This window comes from Bemisia tabaci, chromosome 1 (assembly GCF_918797505.1).
Source record: "Bemisia tabaci chromosome 1, PGI_BMITA_v3".
In the NCBI taxonomy this organism is placed as follows: domain Eukaryota; kingdom Metazoa; phylum Arthropoda; class Insecta; order Hemiptera; family Aleyrodidae; genus Bemisia; species Bemisia tabaci.
In genome coordinates this window covers 82,073,397-82,092,934 of record NC_092793.1, presented here as the reverse complement: position 1 = coordinate 82,092,934, position 19,538 = coordinate 82,073,397, and the positions used below count along the sequence as shown (strand labels likewise).

The 19,538-nt window shown below is 38.1% G+C and overlaps 1 long non-coding RNA gene across 1 annotated transcript; it reads left to right on the top strand.

The window, feature by feature from the left end:
- Positions 1 to 668: 668 nt before the first annotated feature.
- On the top strand, positions 669 to 7,296 carry LOC109038789 (uncharacterized). Its single transcript, XR_011900836.1, has 2 exons — positions 669 to 723; positions 4,517 to 7,296. It is a non-coding gene; the product is annotated as an uncharacterized lncRNA (long non-coding RNA).
- Positions 7,297 to 19,538: the final 12,242 nt, after the last annotated feature.

Sequence of the window (19,538 nt, the reverse complement as noted above, 5' to 3'; positions counted from 1 at the left end):
TCGATGAAATCTTCATTTTTGAAGAGAGTTATGAATATTTTCCCTTAAAATTTTCAGGGACTTTAGGTGAAAATGCGTACACAATTATCTGAAAAATCGGAAGGAAAATATTCATAAACGTAGCGGGAAATCCGTGTTTTATCAAAGGAAATTTGGCAACGCCTGAATGTTCATACGGCGTTTTTCCTTAGCACAGCAGAGAGGGACAGATTGATTGAATGCGCTAATTGGACTACATTTTACAATCACTTAGGAACTAAAATTCGACGGTGAAACGGCAGAAATGCGTGCCTCGGTTTGCGGCGTTGCAGACTCCGTGTCATGCTTTATTTTCTACGCATTCGGTACAGAGAATTTCTGTACCGGATGCGAGGTTTTTTTTCCGAACACTATTCTGCTTTCATTTCTCTAAATTTTTCCGATTTTTGAGTTTAGAATGATTCTTTCAGCTCATGCGCAAGGGCTATCGTCCTTTTTTTTCCTGAAAATTCAAAATCTGCCGAGATTTTTTACCTAAAAAATGCGATATATCGCATGCCAGTTCGATTACTTCTTTTGAGCTTGACGAATTACCTTAACGAAGGTTGTTCCATATATATATCCATGGTTACCATGTTTTTTCTATATTGTCTTACAACTTGATCTATGTTTGTATGATCTGTCTTCATTTTGGTAAAAACCCAGTTATTCTTGTTATTTATTACAATTACTCCTTATTATAAGGTAAGAAAGTAGTGTGCCTTCTTGTTTCATTAAATGCTTCTTTTAGCTTAATTTGGGTTTCCAAATTCTTCCTTCCTAAGGTTCGTTTCCATCAATTTTCCTTTATTCTTGTCTTGCCTAACCTCTATTTTTTGTGAGAAAATGCGTAACATTTTTTGGTGCCGTGACCAGGATATACACAACGCAGGAAATTTATTTACAGTATATGATTTCTGGTGGTCTTTGTTTTGAGGTTTTGGCAATATTTCAGAAAGTTTGAAGGAATCTTTTCAAATTGTTTCAATCTGACGTTTTCAAGGTTTTTCATTTTATTATGAAGTTTGGCAACGCAGTTCAGTTGCTACTTCGATACCTTTCAGATAACAGCTGATGCTTTCTGAGTTATAATTTTATATGTTAAAATTGGCAACGGTTCAGTTGTTCGATATCTGTTTAGATAACAGCTGATGGATTCTCATTTTCATTTTCGTTTTAAGAAGAAAATACTAACCTAATGTTGAAGATTATTGTTTTCCTTACTCCCCTTTGAGGATCATGGAATGTCATTGATGAATTTTTCTTGAATTACTCTTCATTGAATTTGCTCTTTCATTTGTGTGTTGTTGTATGCCCTTTTTGTATTGATGAACTTATTTACTAACATGTACCTTCTCCATCTAGACAAGACGATTCGATATGAGTATCGAATCTGCCAGATTCTTCAGTTGACTATCGATCAATCGACAGTGACTTTGGCCAGAGCTTGACTACTAGTTTAGTAAGTCAGAATATGGCAAAGTATCGGTATGACTACCCACTGATTGGGCGCAGAATCTGACCGATTCTTGATAGTTTGCGCAGCTATCTTCAGTACAGTGACTCTGGCCAGAGCTTGACTACTAGTTTAGTAAGTCAGAATATGGCAGAGTATCGGTATGACTACCCACTGACTGAGCGCTTGATTCTGTTAGAATCTCGATATGTCTTTCTTCACTTCAGTGACTCTGGCCAGAGCTTGACTACTAGTATAGTAAGTCAGAATATGGCAGAGTATCGGTATGACTACTAGTCCAGGCAAATAAGCCATGAAAGGGGCTATAGCCTGCAAAAATCCCGGGTAGCAATGTTTTCATCGATTCCTATGTAGTTTTTGACGCTGAATCCGAATTTCAACTTTGCGCCATTTTATTCGGACCGGAAAGTTGCCAAATTTGGCAAAAATGGCCTAAAATCGGCATTTTTTGCGGATTATGGCCTGTAACTCGCCAAAAATTGATCTGACGACAAAATTAGTTATTTTCAGAAATAAAGCTCGTTAAATTTCCTATAAAAAAGTTTCTATACATTTTTTGCCTAGGGGCAAAATTAAGCGCGCTGGCGGGCGCCAAACTTTGAAAAATGAGCGAAAATTGCGTTTTTTTGCGGATTATGGCCTGTAACTCGCTAAAAATTGATCTGAAGACAAAATTAGTTGTTTCGGAAATAAAGCTCGTTAAATTTCCTATAAAAAGGTTTCATACATTTTTTGCCTACGGGCAAAATTAAGCGCGCTGGCGGGCGCCGAACTTTGAAAAATGAGCGAACATTGCGGGGTTTTTTTGCGGTTTTTGCTGTATGTCTCCTTTTTTACCCGTCTGCAGAGTAATTTCTGGACAAATTAAGTGAAGATAATAAAATTCACACTGAGTTCCATGAATCGATGTGAAAAATAAGCAGCCCAACACATTGCAGTGTTGCCAAAATTACCTAAAATTGTTCGTTGGCGGTTTTGGACCATTAATTGCCTTATTATCCGTCTATTTGTTTAGTCTCCATTTTGTAAAGCGGGGATAATGAATCGAAATCAGCGAAAAGGAGGATGAAATAATTCTTTGTCACAATTTTTTTCATCAGAATGAGGTGGAAACACTTCAGAGGGTCGTGCGTCCACTAAAGTGCTCTATCGTGACACTTGTAGTGAAGTTGCGCCAGGACATCGAGCTCCTTGAAAATGGCATAGATCGAACAATGCAAAGTATGAAATTAGTTTGGCAATTAATATAAAATCGATTAACTTCATTTTATATAAAAGTAACGTACATATTAAGGCAGAATATATAAATATAATTATTAGTACTTGCTTCCACGCCACCCAAGAGGTCCAGTACATGGCGCGTTTTATTTTTGCGTGGTGTCGCCACAACCTGAGACCAAGTTTTTCACGAAACTTAAATTCTTAAAAATTACTCATCTCAAAAATGGTAAGTATGTTTTAATTATTATTGCCTCACAAATAAGGACGTGCACGCGTACATTCACAAACATTCAGTCACTCAATCATAAAAAGCGGCCAAGAAAAGGACCTTATTCAAAATCGGCCATTTCCAACACCAGCCAAATCTTCGTAATATTTTCAGGGTTGATAGAGAACTACTTCTCAAGTCCAAAACACTGACGATTTTTGAATTTGGATAATTATGGCGGGAGGCGAAGAGTGTTAAAGTTAAAACTTTAAACGAGCATATCTCGTGAACGGTTTGTCGTAGAGAGATGGTATTGGTCTCAAAATTTAGAGAAAATTATCAGATTTTAGCTGGTATTCATGAAATCGGTCCATTTTGAAATTTTCATCCATTGTTGCCACGTTGCCGTAGCTCAAAATTTCAATTTTTTTACATTTTGAGCCGCAGCGTTGAAGGGAACGCACGAAAAATTACAAAACTATTATTTTATGAAAGTAGACCGTCTAAGCTTTAAGAGAAGCTCAAGATCATCCATCCAGCAACTGTACTACAAGTGTCACGATAGAGCACTTTAGTGGACGCACGACCCTCTGAAGTGTTTCCACCTCATTCTGATGAAAAAAATTGTGACAAAGAATTATTTCATCCTCCTTTTCGCTGATTTCGATTCATTATCCCCGCTTTACAAAATGGAGACTAAACAAATAGACGGATAATAAGGCAATTAATGGTCCAAAACCGCCAACGAACAATTTTAGGTAATTTTGGCAACACTGCAATGTGTTGGGCTGCTTATTTTTCACATCGATTCATGGAACTCAGTGTGAATTTTATTATCTTCACTTAATTTGTCCAGAAATTACTCTGCAGACGGGTAAAAAAGGAGACATACAGCAAAAACCGCAAAAAAACCCCGCAATGTTCGCTCATTTTTCAAAGTTCGGCGCCCGCCAGCGCGCTTAATTTTGCCCGTAGGCAAAAAATGTATGAAACCTTTTTATAGGAAATTTAACGAGCTTTATTTCCGAAACAACTAATTTTGTCTTCAGATCAATTTTTAGCGAGTTACAGGCCATAATCCGCAAAAAAACGCAATTTTCGCTCATTTTTCAAAGTTTGGCGCCCGCCAGCGCGCTTAATTTTGCCCCTAGGCAAAAAATGTATAGAAACTTTTTTATAGGAAATTTAACGAGCTTTATTTCTGAAAATAACTAATTTTGTCGTCAGATCAATTTTTGGCGAGTTACAGGCCATAATCCGCAAAAAATGCCGATTTTAGGCCATTTTTGCCAAATTTGGCAACTTTCCGGTCCGAATAAAATGGCGCAAAGTTGAAATTCGGATTCAGCGTCAAAAACTACATAGGAATCGATGAAAACATTGCTACCCGGGATTTTTGCAGGCTCTTTTCCTTGTTTGCCTGGACTATACCCACTGAGTTCCAGAGTAAGAATTTTCGATGAAATATCGATTTTCTGTTTTATGGTTGTGCTGCTATTCAATCTTTGATATGATCATCTATGGTGAGTCTAAAATCAATGACTTTAAACGCGGTGTTTCAAATATTAATGTTAGTATTCATTTTATTTTAGCTGTTCCTGGCCTTTTCTCTTCCCTTCTCCTTCCTTATCCTTCTCGCACGATGGACTCTGATGCCGATGTGAGACCATTGGCTCTGGAGGTAACCAGTGAATCGATCCAAAGTCAGCTGGATTCCTTTACCGCGTATTTGGCATCCGGTAATATCTCTCCGAATGAACTGGAAGTCAGGTATAAGAGCGTCTTACCCCTTCTGGATAGGCAATTTCGGGTGATTCATGAATGGAAAAAAATTGATCCTTCCAGAGCTCCTAATCTACAAGCTTTCGAGAATCAGTATTTTCAGGCGCTAGCGAAGACAAAAATGCTTCAAGATGCGGCATGCACTCAGAATAACTCAGCTGCAGTTTCCATCGGTTCTCAAATTTCTCCCTTCCTATCAATTTTAAATCTGAAACCTGCGGATTTGCCAATCTTCAATGGAAAATTTGATAATTTAGGCAAATTTTGGGAATTAGAAGAGAGTTCAGCCTATACCCCTAAATTTAAAGGTAAATCTATCGAAGAAGTTGAATGCGAGAAACATTTTTTAAATACCTATAAACGTCTACCTTGCGGAAGGTATGAACTAAAGTTACCTTTTAATGATAAACTGCCATTTTTGGGAGAGTCTAGATCTCAAGCGCTACGTCGTTTATTATCTCTTGAGAAGCGGCTCACTCCAGAGTTATTTGTAAGATACTCTGATGTTATAAATGAATATTTGTCATTGGGGCATTTAGAATTGGTTCCCGAAAGTGAGTTAAACAATTCACGTGTATTTTATTTACCCCATCATGCTGTCATAAATGAGTCAAAATTGACTTCTAAATTGCGTGTAGTTTTTGATGGCTCAGCTACCACTACTTCAGGGGTATCATTAAATGATGTTCTAATGTCAGGTCCAACAATCCAAGAAGATCTAATTTCAATTTTACTACGTTTCCGAAAACATAAATACGTACTAATTGCAGATATTGAAAAAATGTATCGACAAGTTTCAATAGATCCTAATGATCGGGATATGTTGAGGATTCTTTGGCGTGACCGCCAAACTGGGGAGATTTTGACTTACCGCTTGACTCGAGTTACCTTTGGATTAAAACCCTCTGCATTTCAAGCGATTCGATCTATACATCAACTTGCGCCAAATGATATAGTAAAAACCCTTGGCCTTGTTTATAATACTTTTAAAGATTGTTTTTTTGATATCTAATTTATCGATATTTGAGCACACTAAAAATTCAAAAATTACTAAACGTAGCATTCTCTCTGATACTTCTAAGATTTTTGACCCATTATCTTTCTTAAGTCCGTTAGTAATACGGGCCAAGCTGATAATGCAAGACATTTGGAAGCTAAAGATTCTCTGGGATGAATCGGTGCCTCAGTCTATTTTTACTCTATGGACAAATTTTTGTTCAGATATGTTGTTAATCTCAAAATTAGAAATTCCTAGACACGTTGTTTCTCCTTATGCTGTTAATGTAGAGTTGCATGGTTTTTCTGATGCGTCAATCCGAGCTTACGGTGCTTGCATTTACGTTCGTTCGATTGATAAAGACAAAACCTCTCACTGTCAATTATTAATTTCAAAATCCCGCGTGGCTCCGTTGCATTCTACTAGTTTACCAAGATTAGAACTATGTGGGGCATTACTTTTATCACGATTATTGTCTCAAGTTTTAAATGCTATGCGGATGCCCTTTTCGGCGATTTTCTTGTGGACTGATTCGACGATTACTCTTGACTGGATTCGTGAACCTCCAAATCGTTGGAAAACCTTTGTAGCGAATAGAGTGGCTGAAATTCAGTTGAATACTAAAAATGCTCACTGGTGTCATGTATCATCAGATCAAAATCCTGCTGATTTAATTTCTCGTGGGGTTCAGTCTTCGACTTTAATAAACTCAAGTTTATGGTGGCATGGACCAGAAATGTTACATAACCCGGGTATTTTCCAACATTGTCATCAAGACATTAAGTTTGATAATGATTTGTCTACTGAAATGTAGTCTTCTTGTACTTCTCACGTAATTTCAATTAAGCCCTTTGACTTATTTGAGAAATACTCTTCTCTTTCTAAACTGATAAGAGTTTTTTGCATATGTTCAACGCCCCCCTTGAATTCTCGTCCCCTAACAGCTATGAGTGATAATTCAAATGATTTAACACCTCTTACTCCAGCTCATTTTTTAATCGGACAAGAATTGACCGCACTTCCATTCCACTCTTCGAAGTCCAACATTGAGTCTGTTAAATTAAATGATCGTTGGGTATTATTACAAAATAGAGCTAAGCAGTTTTGGATTAGATGGAAATCGGAATATTTAGTTGAATTGCAACGACGCTCCAAATGGAAGTCTCCTCAAGCTGATTTAAAACCAGGTACACTTGTGTTAATTCAAAATTCTAGTTCTAATTTTTTACCGGCCAGCTGGAGTTTTGGACGTGTAAATAAATTATTTTACGGCAAGGATGGACATACCAGAGTTGCTGAACTTTTCACTAGTAACGGTTACTTAACCAGACCAATTTGTAAACTTGCTCCCTTATTAAGTCCCTGAAAGAATCTGTTGAATCCCTTGCAGGGTTCAAGGGGCGCGGTATGTTCCATATATATATCCATGGTTACCATGTTTTTTCTATATTGTCTTACAACTTGATCTATGTTTGTATGATCTGTCTTCATTTTGGTAAAAACCCAGTTATTCTTGTTATTTATTACAATTACTCCTTATTATAAGGTAAGAAAGTTGTGTGCCTTCTTGTTTCATTAAATGCTTCTTTTAGCTTAATTTGGGTTTCCAAATTCTTCCTTCCTAAGGTTCGTTTCCATCACTTTTCCTTTATTCTTGTCTTGCCTAACCTCTATTTTTTGTGAGAAAATGCGTAACAAAGGTATACGCGTGAACCCAACATATGGGCGTTTTAAAGTTCCCACTTCATATCAAACCTCTTCCGTTGACTCACTCCACTACGCTGCCGAGCTAAGGAAGAGGGCCGTATGAACATCTGACAATGAGTGTTGCTAAATTTCCCCTCATAAAACATTCGTTTTTGAGAAAATTTTATAATTCTTTTCTTTGAAAGTTTCAGATGCTGTAGATTAAATTACGAATCAAATTCTCTGAAGAATTAAAAGAAAAACATCCAAAAGTTTCATTGAAAATTCGTATTTTATCAGAAGAATTTGGCAAAATCTGAAGGCGTATACAGGGAGCTTCCTTAGCACTGCACCAGTGAACCACCATGAACCATCAGGCGTTGCCAAATTTATTTTGATAAAACAAGAATTTCCTGGTAAACTTATGAATATTTTCCTTCCAATTGTTCAGATGATTTTGTTCGTAATTTCACCTGAAGTCCCTGAAAATTTCAGGGAAAAATAATCATATCTTTCCTCAAAAATTAACATTTCATTGGAGGAAATTTGGCAACTCTCGAATGTTCATACGGCATTCTTCCTTACCACTCCAGTGTGGACGCCGAATCGAGCTAATTACCGCAACGATGGCTTCGTGCTGCCATTACGTTCCGTTCTTAAGTAATCTGGACTTACAATTCGCCATTCCGCCATATTTCAGCACATTCCAACGCTTTCTCTTTCTTTCCTCCCCACTTTATTTCTTTCTTTTTTTCACGCCTTTTACTAATCTTAGATTGAGAACAGCCCATTATTTTGTGCTTAATGGCAATTTCAATGTCACGGGTGGGACAGGTTTACAACGTCAATCACAAACCAAATAACGTCGGCACTTAGACGTGAGGGCGCATCTCAATTTCGGTGTGAGCCCTGCACTGAAAAAAAATTCTCGGCGTTTTTACCAAGGTCCGTTGGCACCTTTGCCATCTCACTTTTCTTACCAATCATCGGTAATTTTACCAAGACAGACTGGTAAGCTTACCTAAAAACCGGCATATTTACTGTTTTTCTCAGGTAAGAATACCACTTTTATTGGTAATCAATTCCCGGTAACTTTGCCACTTTATCTCGGTAATTCTACCACAGTCGATAAAAAATATTGGCGTTTTTACCGGGGTCCAGTAAAATTACCGAGATTTCTCGGTAAAATTACCAATTCCATAAATGGTAATTATACCAAGAAAAAACTAGGATCAAATAGAACCTTGAATTCTTGGTAATTTTACCCTTTTCTTAGTGAATTCACCGAGATTTTTTTTTTTTTTTTTTTTTCAGATTGTTTTACAAGTAAATCTAAGCTTTCTAGGGCTCATGCGGAGAGCGAGATAGCCCTTACGTCAGAGGAGCCACGATAATAATGAAACTGTTGCGCAAAGACATTTACTGAATCACGGGCAGTGCCAACTTTGCAACCTCGAGACATTGTTTTCCTCCATTTAAATCCACTAAAACTATTGAGCAGTGTACTGCCGTGCTAAGGAAAAACGACGTATGAGCCTTCAGACGCTGCCAAGTTCCCTTCGATAAAAACCGAAATTACTGAGAAATTTGTGAACATTTCTTTCTGAAATTTTCAGACAATATTGTATTTAATCTAAAATATCTGAAAATTTCAATTAGTAGGAAAAATGTGCGTGAATGTCGTCAAAAATGCATACTTTACCGAGGGAAATTTAGCAACTCTCGAATGTTCATACGGCGTTTATCCTTAGCACGGCAGTGTAACAGTGTTGCCAACTTTCTAGAATCGCCTCTGATCACAGGCCGATCGTCGATCGTGTAATGCTGCCTGGCTGCCGCGCTAAGGAAAAACGCCGTATGATATGAACATTCAAGAGTTGCCAAATTTCCTCCGATAAAATGTTCATTTTGGAGGAAAGCTACGAATATTTCTCCTTGAAATTTTCAGGAACTTCAATTGAAATTGCGAACAAAATTTTCTGAGAAATTGGATTAAAAATATTCACAAATTTTCCCCAAAGTTCGTGATTTACCGAAGGAAATTTGGCAACGCCTGAAGGTTCATACGGAGTTTTTCCTAAGCACGGCAGTAGCGCAGTTTGTGCATTCGAATGTTTGCAAACACACACAATTTTGTGATTTTGATAAAAAGTTCTAGGTAGGTGAGAAAGTATTTTTCTTCGAAATTTTCAGACACACCAGATTAAATTATATACCTATAAAGTTCTCTGAGACAATTAACGGAAAAATTCACGAGGTTCCGAGAGAATTCGTACATGTGATCAGGAAAAATACGGCACCGATCAAGTGTCTTTACGGTGCGCCGTTTATTCTTATCGCCGCCGAGGAGCTGAAATGGTTGAAGGGTGATCGCTCATTATTCTGCAGCCGTGAACAGCACCAGCGACGAATCTGATAATTTCTTGGTCGAATAGAAAGTTTAATTTTCGGGGAAATAATGTAGGAGGAAGCATTGCTTGTCGATGGCTGAAGTGCAAAACCACGAGACTCCATTGCGGTGTTTCAAAATCTCTGCTCCTGTATTATTATTTGTAGAGATACAAGTGGAGGACATAGCTTAAAATGTATGCAAAATACTCTCCTAACAGAGAAGAAAGATCACGGAAGTCTTCAAGAAATTGATTTGACTAGCTTTCCAAAATGGTACGTAAGGTATGGCGGGAAATCTGCGACGTCGCAAACAGATGTACGCGGTTTCACGCTTTGGCCATCGTTTTGAAATACGCAATACGTAGAGGTAAAGTGAAAGGGAATCTCAAAATACATTAAAAACGTCCAGAGCCTCTTTGCCGACCTGCCGGGCAACCTTAATGAACTTCAAGATTACATTGAGAGCATATCTCATGTTTCACGGACCTTTCCAGGATTGCAAGATGAGGGGAATCCATCGGTTTTAACAAAGAAATCCTCCACTGCGTATATCAAAATTTCTGGACTTTCTCATAGTTTTACTGAAAAAGACTCCTGCCTACTACCATCACGATGACCTGTCTTGATAAGGGAATTCAGTGATTTCTTTTCAAATTTCTCTCGAAAACTTCTGAAAAAGAGACGGAAAAAAACGATCGACATGATGCAAGAAATCCTTGGTGCGATGCCTGCTGCAAGAGTAAGGGTGAAAAATGTCCCTGCGTAGAGTTAAAGTTCCGTTCCCCTGGGAGCTTAAACTTAACAACCCGACTATATTAAATTACCTATCTTAACATCGTTATTAGTGTGGGCATGGCCGGATTTACCTACTTGCCGCCCATGGGCCGCCTGTATTTCGCCGCCCTCTTCTCATTCATTTTAAAACATCAATAAAAACCATCAAGTGAACGTGCCGGAGGGAGAAGGGTGCATAAGACGCGTTCACTCTTGTTGGACACATTTTTTGCGTAAGCCCTGTCAACACTACTAGCAAAAGTTCACGGAACTTCGCGCGAAAGTTCAGTTCCGTAAACCTATCTCTGTGGGGACAAGGCCTTTCATTTGTAAAAATAAACCAAAAAATTAAGGAGGAACAAACATAAAAGTGGTTTAATAATTTTAACTTCCGCCGCCGTGCCGCGCTGACCACACAGTGTTTGGCGCAATGCGTGAAGTATTCATGCAGTCTTGTAGGCACTAATATGTGTTACATGCCGACCGCCGCGTCGAGGGCTTCTCCTTTTCATCTCAAGTCCTCGTCATCATTTCTCTTTGCGCCGCGCCACTCCAGGCCGAATTACATGTTTGGTTTCTCTCTTAACTCAACTAGTTAAAGGTGCGCAGTCTTTTGTATCACCGAAATACGACAAAATTAGAAATTAATGAACTCTCAGGAAATGAGAGATTTTATCACCTTTTCTTATTTGTAATTTTTTTTCTGAATCCGATTTTTTCGTAGACCTGCATTTAAAAAAATTGCAAAATTTACCGCCCCTTAATTTTGCCGCCATAGGCCGCGGTCCATGTGGCCACCCCCTTAATCCGGCCCTGAGTGTGGGACACCTTCCTTCATACCTTGAGAGGTCTAGTGCCCCCTCAATTCCATTTAAATGAACACTGACTGGGTGACGCGTTTTCCTGCTATTCAAATTTCCATGAATTTTAGGGTAGAAATGCAAAGATTCAAAAACTCGGACGATATTTAAATAATTTTTTTCTTCGGGGAAAAAGAACAAGAAAATGGAGCTCGAAATTTTCGGAAATTTTCTTCGATATCGTTTCGGAAAATTTCCGGAAACTTCTCAGAAAACCTGGGAGTAGCTTTCCAAAAAATTTTGTTTAAAAAGAAATCATAAATAAAGGTGTGCAACATTGCAATCGGAGATAAAAACGCTTTTTTCGCGTGAAACGGTAAATTTTTGAATTCATTCACAGCAGGCGTAACGAGATAACTATTCGAACGCGGATGTACGCATGCTGCCGCTAGCCGGATTGAAGGCGCGTCACAATGAGCAAATGGTTCGACCGCGTATCCTTCCCTGTCTGGCGCGACAAGGCGCACGTAATTTTTACTCATTAGAAAAATATGAAACAGAACGAAAGGAAGGCACTTAAATCTATGCGATGGAGGACAAGAAAACACTTTCTGCCTGTCAAAAAAATGTTTTCGTTTGGTTTTACTTAGGCGCTTAATTTCTCAACTTTCCAAAAAAGTTAGGTCTGAACGGGCTTTCCAAATTATTCTATTGTGGGTTCAAACATAGCACTTGCACCTATTTATTGTATTCATGTACTCGTATTTACGTAATCCTCTACGTGTAGAGGGACCTAAGTCCACTACGGCAAAATTTACAGTGAAGTGTTTGCTTGCAATTTCTCAATCAAAAGCTCAGATTCCGAGATTTCAACGAAAACAGTATAAACAAGAAAAAACGATTACGATTTCATAAAGAGCAAATTTTGGACGGTTTAGTTCTCTTTCGTACCAAGAAAGGGGGCAAAGGTATGTTCTAACCGGAAAATTCAGTATCCTGGACATTGAAAGTTAGAATCAGAGATGACTTCTTCTCGGAACTGCGTCCGTTAAAATACAAACTTCAAACCACCATAACTCTAAGTAGTTTTATTTTGACATTTTTGAGTGTTTATTAGTTCAAAATATCTAGAGACCACTCTTCGAAGCTTTGGTACAAGTTCATTTTATGTTTTTTGTAAACTAAGGTCCCATTGTCCATCAACAGTCAATTATCAACAGTGAAACTGCAACAATGTACCTACATCTCGATTGCAGCGTTTCAAAATCTCTGTACCTATTTTTTAATTTTCTAGAGAAGACTGAACAAACATCATAGCTTAAAAGTTTTACAGAATATTCTTCACATAGTGAAACAATTGCCAAAATGTTCAAGTAATGATGTTGATTACCCAGTTTTCTATTAAAAAAATAATACGAGAAAAGAAAGTCTACAGCGTCACAAACTAAGATACAAGCTACTGCCGTTTCACCGTTGATATGGGATCTGAGTTTCAGCATGACATAGGTGAGGAATTTCCTGGAGGAAAAAATGGGAAATCAGAATATGTCTCAAACAATGCAGACAAAGAATAGCAAAAATCTCTCAATTTCAGTACCTATAAATTGCGTTAAATTCAAAAGGCACTTGGATAATAGCTTTGAACCGAATGAGAGTTGAATAACTATTTACTAAAAGAGCACCCATAAGACTGCATTAAATTTTTCAGCATTGGATCACCTCAACTTGTTACATAATCTATCATTTCATCTTCCCTTTTTCCCATTGTGAGAAGGTATGCAGTTTCACTGCCACCATCCACAAGATATTTAGATCCTATTCATCAATATCATGGTTTATTGACTTTCTCTTTTGTCTCATAGAATCAATATTTTGATGAGAAGGCGTAATATAGCAGCTTCATACTCTTCTGATGGTCATAAGCAAAAGCTGCCTCATAACACTTCGCCTGTGAAGAAGGAAAGACTCGTCAAGTGACAATGGCTTGGGAGGACCTATTTTTTATAATGAATATGCTTAAAGTCTTAAAATTAATCCATGGGATTTCAGATTCAAGCAAATAGACAATTCCCGTAAAGAGTGAGATAGGTACAGTTACTTAGATGTCATTCAAACTTATTTTTTCACACGAAAAATAGAACTTTAAAATTCACACACTATTGAACTAAGAGACAGTACCATCATCAAAATATTTCATCAGACGACCTCTATTCACCATTCATGAGTCCGATTCAAACCCCCTCCAGACTAAAAATGAAGAAACATTCTTACCGATCAAGAATACAGATAAGATAACTGACTCGTGATCTTGCATGGCGCAATAAAAGAGAGATTACTTAGTTGAAGAATGATCAGAACACAAACAGGGGGCTAAGTACATAGGTATTTTCTAAGGCAAGAATTCTGGATCAACTGTTCACCGATAGTAAAGCTCATCATGGACAATACACAGTGACCATCATTTGACAGGCAGTAACTGGATGCGTAATTTGATATATTTGAGCATAATATTGAAGCAGTGAACGCTAGTTTCCGTCCCGTGAAATCAGGGACTTCATGGACAGGAGAGGAACCATGTGTCCGTGGGGTGTGCGGTTCCTAACAACTCGGCCGCATCCACCGTCATACTGCAATTCACGTCATGAATTCTAAGTGGTGACAACCTAATCAAATGCATGGCAACAACCATCCAAAGTTTCCTGAATACGCTGTAATTAACAAAGGGGCCTTCAAGATACTGTCACGGCTAGCATCTGAGCGTAATAAACCTACCAAGACAGTTTAGGCCAATGATGCGTTTGAGAGGATGTTCGGGGAAGAAAATTGTGAGTGGAAACAAACAACAGAAAATGGGCAATGACATGAGGTAACATGGAAGCCCAAAAATACAGGTGCATGAGAAGTGGATAGTAGACAGACTGTACCTCTTTTTCTCCTTCACAGGTTTGGCAGACAACTTTTTATCCATTTTTTGAAGAATTGGGGCGCACTAAAATTATAAATCACACACACACAGCGTAATTAGACACTGGAACCAACGCACAACTAAAGATTAGCATACGAAAAAGCAAGGAAAACACGCAATTTTTATGGAAACTGTTAACACGACGTCCGAGGTAATCACCACTATTTCCCTGAAACGAAATCTTTAGGGAATATAAAAGCAAAAGTTTGGGCCGTCATTGGCACGGCGGTTTTTCGTATGTACGAAAATCACAACAGCACGATTGAACTGACCGATAAAACTTAAAAAACTGACCAAATTTTGTTTTGAAAATCGGACTTGCACATAGCCTACTTCCAGATTTCCTTTAACACAACATCGAAATCGATATCGAAAAGCGGCCATTAGAGGCTTCGATCCCTCGATTTCAAGGCTACCGATACTATCGATCTATCGAACTACAGATGAACTTTGAGCTTGGTGTCCAGCAAATCTCGTTTCTTATCACCACCAACAACGAATTTTTCCATCTATCAGCGGACATCACATTGCCAAATCTTTAATAAAATCTGGATTATTAACCAATTCAAATATTGTCATTATTGGTGGTTTCTAATCGAGGCGCTCCTTGATAAATACAGGGTGTACCAAAAGTCCGTCCCACCCTGCTAACTTTTGAACGAATTGAGGTAGGGTAATGAAACTTTGGGAATATTCCTATCTCAAAGGGGACCATCTTATGGGGGGGGTCAAAATTTTGGTCCCCCCTCAGGGGGGGCGCGGGGGGCCCCCAACTTTTTTTTTTCAAATGGCAACCCCTATCTTGTGATACATCATTCGAAAGAGCATAAAAAACTAAGAATTTTGGCGCAAACCGCAGATCAATATCTTAATTTTTGACCGAGTTATGATAGGTCAAAGGTCAAATTTGACCTATTTTCAAAAAATCATAACTCCGGTTCAAATTATCGTAAAGAAAAAAATAAAACGGGAAAATTTACCAAATTGTGTCCGCTTTTAAGTAAAAATTGCAGAAATCACTTCGCTGTAATTTTAAGGGGGGGCTCGGACCCCCAAATACGTCAATTCAAAGGTCATTCAATTTTCCCGCGAAAAAAGGCAATTTCCCCTAGATTTGCCTCCACATTATCTCAGTAAGGTCAAAATTAGTTCAACATTACGTTGGCAAGTCCCCAAATTTCGGGAAAAGTTAACAAAAAAACGAAATTTAAACGGTCAAATTTAATCACCTTCAATTTCGTTTTTTTTTAAACTTTTCCCGAAATTTGGGGACTTGCCAACGTAATGTTGAACTAATTTTGACCTTACTGAGATAATGTGGAGGCAAATCTAGGGGAAATTGCCTTTTTTCGCGGGAAAATTGAATGACCTTTGAATTGACGTATTTGGGGGTCCGAGCCCCCCCTTAAAATTACAGCGAAGTGATTTCTGCAATTTTTACTTAAAAGCGGACACAATTTGGTAAATTTTCCCGTTTTATTTTTTTCTTTACGATAATTTGAACCGGAGTTATGATTTTTTGAAAATAGGTCAAATTTGACCTTTGACCTATCATAACTCGGTCAAAAATTAAGATATTGATCTGCGGTTTGCGCCAAAATTCTTAGTTTTTTATGCTCTTTCGAATGATGTATCACAGATAGGGGTTGTCATTTGAAAAAAAAAGTTGGGGGCCCCCCGCGCCCCCCCTGAGGGGGGACCAAAATTTTGACCCCCCCAAAAGATGGTCCCCTTTGAGATAGGAATATTCCCAAAGTTTCATTACCCTACCTCAATCGTTCAAAAGTTAGCAGGGGTGGGACGGACTTTTGGTACACCCTGTAGGCATGGACAAGGACTCACCTACTCTCTCTCTCTCTCTTGAATTAGATCTGCTGGAAGCAGGGCTTGAAGCAGCTGTTAATTACTCGTCAATTTTTTTTACATGTAACAGATCGTACCCCTCGATAATTATTAATTATGCGTGATGCTTGGCTCCATCACAGTTAGTACCTACAAATAGGTAATTACCTATTTTAATCTTCCTCGCCATGTACTAGTAGGTTCCTACTAACTGTAGTAACGCCAAGACACGTTTGAACTTATAACCCCCTCCCCCCCCCCCCCCCCACCAACAAAAAAATGTAAAAATCTTGCCTGTCACAATGATCTTGAATCTGTCATGTGATATTAGGTACAGATGTTCGTAAAAAATCTTGTTCACTCTTCGAATATTTTTCTATTTTCATCAACCTACGAATATTTTGCATAAAACCTGAAAAACCGATTATTCTTGACTTATAAGTAGGTACGAGTTTTTCTTCGGGTGCGACTTTAAAGTTGTAAAAATTGACTCTCTCTTGCATAAGCGTAATCAGCAAAATTTTACGTGGCATGGAGGGGGCAAGGCAAGGACCCATTTAAATTACATATTGCTGCTCCCTCCAAGGAGGTCGTATCATTCACTATTTTCGCTCGCTGAGTCACGATTACTTCTCAGGGCGCAAAGCAGTCCTTTCAAATAAAACACTTTCCTTCCTGGCAAGCAATATCTATGGGCAAAACTAGGAACTTTTTGTGGGGGAGGGGGGTGGACAGGTACCTCATTATAAGAGGCACCGAGAGAAACCCCAGTAACAGAGGTTTGTGAAACTTTCCTGGCTCCATAAGAGGGTTCGGGGCATTTCCTTTCATGAGGCCGGGAGCCTCTCCTATACAATTTTGAAAAATTGAGTCGTCTTAGAAGCAATTTTGAGTGATTCTCACAGAATATTTGATTAAGTAAATTACAATTTCAAAGATGGAAGATAGTGTCATGCTCTGCATACTTAGCATAATTGTAATCCTGCACATTCCTTGGAACGGGCAAAATAGATGTCTGAGGGAGGCATAACCCCCCCCCCCCCCCCCCCGTAATTTCACCCGCGGCGATATCCCTGTTTTTGGTTCATCATTTCCGGAGTGTGAATACTTTTTTTGAGAGAGACTTTAGAAAGCGGACCAGGACGACACGCGAGAAGTTGACTGCGTCAATAAAACGCCTACGAGTCATTGACTAGGCAATTGTTCGTACATGCCGACTCCATGCGTTTAAATTCAGTGGGAGAGTATTTACGTACGCACTCCGATGAAAAACGGTGGAAGAGATTGAGAAACTTAAAGTGAGAGAGGCAGATACTAAAGCCCCTCAGACGGAAACTCTATTTGTTCAGTGCAGCAGAGAAGCAGATTTGTTGTAAAAAATATCAATTTCCACAAGTCAATTTATGAACGCTTTTTAATACTGAATCTCAAGGACAATAGGTCAAAATTTCAATCCATAATCTGCATAATTTTTAATGTTGAAACCGCATTTACAGTGAATGATCATTTTGGAGGCTGGGAACACCGCCAGCAATCATTGGAGGCGTTCCTCTTTAATCTTCAGCTTTCCTCCTACTACCTACATTGAGATGACTTGGAAAAAGTCAATGTTTGGAATTTTGTTGTTGAGTGCGCCAAATGATGGAGTATTCAACTCCTGTGAGCTGTGGTCGAGTCATTTCCTTGTTTCCCCCTCCTTAAAATCTCTTTGGCCAGACTCAAGCACCAATTATAGGTATATTTAAAAAACATGCTTGGCGAAGCAGCCACTATAAAAATAAAATTAAAATTAAATTAATGAAAAGAATTGAATTTCTGACCATTATGCTGCGAATTTTTTATTATTTATTTATTTCTTAATGTATATATATTAAATAAATAATAAAAAATTCGCAGGATAATGGTCAGAAATTCAATTCTTGACATTACTTTTAATTTTATTTTGATTAATTATTCTATTACTCTCTACTTATTATTTCTTGGGTTCGGCCTTCCTCCAAGTAGGTAGGTAAGTAACTGGGCAGGATTCCTTGCTTTCACTAGTTTTTTTTTTGGTTTTATTAATTCTTCTTTTTTATGAAAAATATTAATTTGTTAAGTATTTAAATTACTTGATGCAGGCCCCTGTACTCCCTGTCCCCTTTTGTAAGACTCCTAATCAACCCCCCTCCCTCCCTCAAAGTTTCACAGAATAGTTTGGCAGGCCATGCCACTTGGGCATGGGTACTACAAAACTGAAGCTGATCTCCTGATATAGATTTAAAGTTTCTCACACTTAAAATAATGTATTTACTTAGGTGATTTTACACTGCGACATTTTGTGCATGGGAGTCATGATAAAGGGCTAAAAACAGCATTCACACTAAACAGCCTCTTGAAAGTTGTCTGATTGTGGACTCCTGGACTTCTCTGAACAACTGAGCTGATGGTAAAGAAGCATTGGCCCATGATACCCACAGGCAGCCCTACCTCCTGGCATCGATTGTTATGATATTCTCAACCCAACCTTCTGCTTTTTAAAAGAATAACCTTACCAAGCTGAGAGCAATAAAGCATTAGTCTCTATTTTTCCCACTTCTTTGAAGAGAGACCTGACAATTACACATTTTATTACTGACAAAAGCAAATGATTGAGTAAGAGCTTCAAGTAACTTGATTTACCTAGTGCTCCATGGCATAAAATATTTGGATTAAAATAAGTTTGCGGCTCATTCTTTAATTTGAGACTCAAGTTTAGGTATACAAGTTTATCACATGCCATCCCTTAAAATTCTCCACAGAGGGTAACTTTCTCATTAGATCTGGGTTAAAATCTTGTGTGTATACATTGAGCATATTATAGATAGACATAATGGTGGAGAACCTGTAGAATTTTGCATTCAAAGTCATTTAAAATTTTGCATTTCTTAAAAAGTGACAGTATTTTTTTTGAAAAATAGACCCTTATCAAAATAGTTTAAGGAGGCAATCCTCTTGAGAAAAACACATTTTTGCTTTAGAAGCCTTCAGAGTGAGACGAATTCAAACGTTATGGCTTGGCTAGGTTTACGCTCCCATTCTTGGAAGAATGCCGTAGCTTGTTTAATTGAACCGTCCATTCTCCAAATGACATAAACGTCAAAATTCCAAAATTGAGAATTTAATTAATTATTATTGCCTGTACAGGTAAAAAGAGAGATATCACATTTTTAATGCATTTCGCTATCCCCCTTATTAACTAGACATTGAATTTTTTTTTTTTTTTTTTTTTTTTTTTTTTTAATTTGATGATTGAATGGACATAAGTGCCAAGTCTCACTTTTTTCAGAGAAGAGTTCGCCACTGCAAAGTTTATTGAGCAATAATAATTTCAGAAAGACAAATTGATATCTAAAGAA